The sequence below is a fragment of the Myxine glutinosa genome, chromosome 3 (assembly GCF_964187855.1).
Source record: "Myxine glutinosa chromosome 3, kmMyxGlut1.1, whole genome shotgun sequence".
NCBI classification, from domain to species: Eukaryota; Metazoa; Chordata; class Myxini; order Myxiniformes; family Myxinidae; genus Myxine; species Myxine glutinosa.
In genome coordinates, this window is record NC_136263.1 from 174978126 (window position 1) to 174984125 (window position 6000).

Genomic DNA, 6000 nt, shown 5'->3' on the forward strand with positions numbered 1-6000 from the left:
AGACGCATCATGACGTGGGTGTGACATTGTGCTGTTGTTCCATCTCTCCCTCCTTATGAGGATTGATGATGAATTGGTGATGGCAAATTTTGGATAGTGGGATTGTGAAGACGAATTTGGTGTAAGGGAAATATGGGGAAGACATGACATTAGTGACGGATTTGTAAATGTGTATTGTTGTAAATATGGGGTAAAGGCAAGGGTAGAGTAGGTGACGGGGGGGGGGGGGGGGGGGGGGGGGTGACGTACGGTAGGGACGAGCTTTCTCACTTCGCTCTCCGTACGCACTTCGCTTTGCATTGCCTTGATTGATGTGTACCCTTGTCACCTTACCCCTCGCTCATCTGTCTTTTCCCCCTTTTGTCTCCCACATGAGGACCTGTGCGCCACTGGGCGCCGAGGGGAGCGTGCGTGAGTCGGCCATTGTGCGCCCGAACCTCTCGCAACCACAGCTGTCTGCATCGATGCACCACCTTATGGACCACATGTCTGTGGCTGAGCACCACTGATGGACCCCATGGGTTGGGGCATGGCCCCTCTGCTGGAACCGGCCATGAAGGCCCGAAATCTTGCTGGTGGACCTTGGCCACAGGGCACCGATGCCCCACAGGTGAACCACACTAGTCGGCCCCCTGTGGGCCATAAATAAAATAAAAATGGACACGTTGGGTGCATTTTATTATTGCAAATAGGCCGCCAGCAAAGAAGATGACAACATCTGGAAGATAGTAATAGCCAGCAGAGGGAGCCGAAGAGCAAGTGACCACCAGCAGGGTTAGGGGTTGTTGGTTTATTTTTATTATTGAACAATGGTGACTGTGCACTGATTGGTGCTTGAGGGTGCTTTGGTGCGTTTTGGGTGCTTCATGGTGCGTCGATGCAGAGCAGACTGTCTCCCCCCCCCCCCCCCAGAAAGAACAATCACAGGTCCTGGGTTACGTGTTGTAAATAAAGTAACGTCATTGTAAATAATGCTCCCCACTGTCAATGTGTAGTTTGAAGACCATTCCGCAATTCGGTTAGCTGTGGGCGTGGATCTGTTAGGCAGGGTGCAATGGAGCAGCGGGACATATTTATTTATGTTTTAAAACTGTCGCACTCAGGGTCAGGTTAAATGTAGAGGGAACGACACCTACGTGCCACACTAAAAGTTAAGGTAAGAGGCCCGGGACGTGCCTAAGAGGAGGAGGGTGCAGTGTTGTGGATATGAGGATTGTGTTTTTTCTATTGTGTTTTTTTTATTGTATAGTAAATTGTTGTTAAAATATCGCCCTCCTTACTCCAGTGTTGTATAAAGGTCAAAGGGCGTTCCCGTAGTTAGTTCCATAAAGCATACATGAAGGACACCATAATATCCCTGTTCAGTAGTTTATTTCCTTATTATGTGTATTAGGGTAAGGCCTTGTCTTCCATTAAGATGACACTCCATTGCACCAAGTGAAATAAGATAGATTCCCTTTCATGCCCCATTCCCACTCCCAAAACTTATATTGCCAACGACAATAGCTGCCATTAAGCATGTGCTCAGCTCGGGGAAGAAGGGCGTGCCCGCCCATCGTCATCAAGGGTGGAGTCAGAGGGCCTGTGCCCAGCAATCAGGGCCGAAGCGAGCTCACCGAGGGGCGTGTCCTGAAGGCCGGCGGCTTGATCGCCTGAGGCGCTATAAAAGCGTGCGCGCAAGAACCGAGTGGTGGTTGGACCAAAAGGGAGACGTGCAAAGAGACGTGGTTGGACCAAGCAAGAGTAGAGTGGTTGGACTAAGCAAGGGAGTTGTTGAGTTGTTGAGTTGAGTGGTTGGACTGAGCAGGAGTTGAGTACGAGAAGAGTTGAGTTGAGTACGAGAAGAGTTGAGTTGAGAAGAGTTGAGTAAGGGATCCCGGAAAGAGCAGCTCCAGCCACCGCAAGTTCAGCCACAGCAGCTTCAGCCACAGCAGCAGCAGCCACAGCAGCTTCAGCCACAGCAGCAGCAGCCACAGCAGCTTCAGCCACAGCAGCAGCAGCCACAGCAGCTTCAGCCACAGCAGCAGCAGCCACAGCCACAGCAGCTTCAGCCACAGCAGCTTCGGGGCCTTGACGGCAGTTTCGAACGGGGCCGCGAAGGAACGGCGGCTGCTAAACGCGCCGATCGAGAGAGGGCGGCGGCTGCTAATCCCCGACCCGACCGTGCTGCAGGTCCAGCTGAACCTTCCTCCCCCTCCAGCCATCCACCTCCTGCCATTCCTATCATCATTCCCCGCGTGAGTCTGTCTTTGTTTGTTCTGTCCCTGGGTAATAATTAAGACTGTAGGTAAGCTAATAATTGCACTGTGTCTCTGATTCTTCTGTATATTATTTTATTATCCTTCCTTCTCCTTGGTTACTTTGAGCGTGTAAATAGTAGGAATAAATTTAGTCGTATTTCCAACCTTTTTGTCTTCTTCTTCTTCTTCACATCCGTGTCGCCTTTGTCTTTTCCCTATTGAATACCTGTGGCGCGATCCGGCCAACGTTCGGGAATCGGGTTAGTCGGGGTAACTGTTAGGGCCGCGGTGCCATCCGCTCGGCCAAACAACATCTTGTCCGCGGTCCGTAACAATATATATATATGTATGTATATATATATATATATATATATATATATATATATATATATATATATATATATATTATCTCTAATATATATAAAGCTCAGTTGACTTTTTGCTCCACCAAATAACAGCGAAACGGAGTTGAGTAAAAGGGTGAAAATTCTACAGATGCTGTGATAAATAACTACCTCTGTCGTAGTCCAGGAGCCAGAATCTGCTCAAAATGGTTTCGTGCAACACCCACTACACAGTTGGTTTGTCACTTCCAGGTGATTGGGGAACATCTATAGAACAAATCCAGCCCTGATGTACAGTTGAATTGTGGCAGCAACAATAAATGGCAGCCACTTTTCTATGAGGGGGGTGGTGTCCGAGGCGTAAATCTGAGATTTTGACGGATTTCATTTATTTATTTTTTCTCTTAGCCCCTACAGGCAAGATACATCCAATTTTGTTGTGAAAGTTTCATCCATGAGTATGAGCCATCTATATGTGTATGTTATAAAATAGTTTTATGTTTCGCATGTCATAGCTGTTCATATAATTATGCAAAAATAATATCGCCTAATTCGAGGAATTCCCGAAATTTCCAAATATTTTGCTATCAAAACATTTTACGCAGTTGTCTATGCGTTGAAATAGTATCGATGTGATGAAATATCATATTATTGCTGTAACATGAAACTGCACTTTGTATTTTGCAGTTGTCTGAATAAGAAGCAAGGAACATAACAACCTAAGCATGGTGAGCGAGAGTAGTGCAGAGGAATCTTTCCCACTTCTACCACAAAAACGCATGAAACTAATCGATTGGAAAAAATGCATCATCTGCCAAACAAGCACAGCTTCAGATTTAAGGAAAGCCAGGTGATGGAGGAATTGCAAAGTTTGTATCAGCTGCAAAATACAGACGTGATGAAACCTACCAAAGTCTCGAGACTTCTATTGAAACGTTGCACACTATGGAAACTGTTTGGCATCATGCATGTTACCAGTCGTACACAAGCTCACACAATCTTAAGTACGTCCATGGAAAGCCAGCAGAGGATTGCTGTTTAAAGGACGTTGACGAAAGTACAACCCGGCTGAGAAGTTCAGCACCTGCTGTGGACTGGTCGTTGTGTCTCTTCTGTCAACGCAAGTACCATGGAAAGAGCAAGGTACTGTACAATATTACAACGTTTGATGCGTGTACCGCAATACAGCAATCAGCATATGTAAAGGGAGACGACGACATGCTTACCAAGATAGGTGGCATTGACCTGATAGCTACTGAGGCTAAATACCACAACCCATGTAAAGCTCAGTATACAAGCAAAGCGAACCTCAAGTACCATGCATACAAGGAAGAGAGCGCACAGAAGATGTCTATTCAGATGCCTTTACTAAGCTCATGTCCTCGGTTGAAGTAGGCATCCAGCGAGGAAAAGCTTATGAGCTCACCAGCCTTCTTGCAATGTACAAGACTATTCTGACAGGTATGGATGTTAAAACAGCAGATAGCTATACCAGCCAGAGACTCAAGCTAAGGCTCCAGAATCACTTCAAGGACAGTGTGGTTTTTCATCAACAGCAGGATCGAAGCAAATCCCAATTGGTATACTCCAGCAAGATCTCACTATGTGAAGTTATCAACGCTGCTCATTTGAAAGAGAGACAAACTACAACTACTGATACAGCATACGTTACCCATGACGATGCAGACGCTGGGCCGATGAGCACCATTTACCATGCTGCTCAGATCATCAGGACCGATTTGAAGGACTGTGCAGGCATCCAAATTCGCCCATTGAGTCTTCATGATCTAAATCTGAGGAGGTCCAAGGACATGCTACCAGAAAGTCTATATAACTTCCTGTGCTGTGTCATCTGCAAGGAATCAGCTCCACCACCATACACTGAGGATAACCCTAATGCAGCAGATGAACGTCATGTTATAATGCTTGGCCAAGATATTGTACACAGCGCTTTGCATGGCAGAGTAAAAACATCCAAGCATGTAAGTCTCGCCATGTCAGTACGCCACCTGACTGGTTCGAAACAAGTCATCAACATACTCAACCGCATGGGCCACTGTTCATCTTATGAAGAAGTTGAAGCAGTCGATACCAGCCTAGCTATGGAAGTTGTTGCCGAGTCCAATCTTCTGGATGTTGTCACCCCATCAAACATCTGGCCAGGTGTGTTCATACAAGCAGCTGCTGACAACAAGATATAAATGAAGAAACGTTAGATGGTCAGCACACAACCCATGCCACAACTCTTGTGTTGTATCAGCAGGGACAGTTTGGTCCACAACCACAGAGGAAGTCATATGCAGACCACTCAGGAAAACGACGCACATTATATTTGAAGAAACTTCAGGACGGTAAAGACCACCAACAGAAAGTGTCACAACTGGGAGATATTATCCCACCGACAGAGGATACTGTCCGTGCTTGTGAACGGTTCATATGCTCCCTGTACACAACAGCTCAGGCAGCAGGTGACACGGCGGACAAAAATCAGATATTGGATGTTCTGCCAGAAAAGGCAGAAGAGTGAATGCCGACCACCAACATCTGACAGTATTAGGCAACACATTTATCGAGCTATCAGTCATTCATCTGGAAGAGGTCATTGCTCCCCAACCAAGCACTACCAAAGCCAGATGGTAATGGATGGAACATCGAAGATGGAACTCCAGCCCACCCTCATGACCAAAGATCCTGCTCCAGTTGGACTAGTTGAGCTGACCGCGTGCAAGTGTAAAGTGTCTGCATGTCAACGCAGCCACGTATGTGCCTGCAAGAACAATAACATGCCATGCACAGAAGCCTGCACTTGCATGGGAGGTGAACAATGCAAAAACCCAAACAAAGAACCTACCACAAGCGACTCAGAAGATGATGATGAGGAAGATTAATGATGACATTTTCGTGATTTTATACCACTTAGAGGATGATTCAGTAGTAAAATGTGTTTATTTTAATAATACAACAAATAACAGTTATATGTTAACATTGTAATGTTCAGTGAATGACTATGGTTATGATACACAGCCAGATTTGACCTGGTGAGATATTTTTGCTGAGATTACTTGTGGACTTTTGATCATAACAGGAGTCGGGTTGATGATTTAAGGGGAAATAAAATCTATATTTTTCTGACTTTACTTAAGGATTGGCCAATTTTGTTTCTTGAAAAGATAATAAAGATATATCATATTACAACCATAACCACATTTGAACAACATAAAGATTATATTGCATAATTACAGTCGAAAGCAAAAACTACATATTTCAGCGATTTTGTGTGTTTTGGGTTTTATACAAGGTATTATTATACCTATAATTTTTTTTAAAATCATACTTGAACAGCATATCGAAAATCCTCTCATACTTCCCACTATCCTTTTAATTATAATGTTGAAGAATCCCTGTTGGAAGAGCTG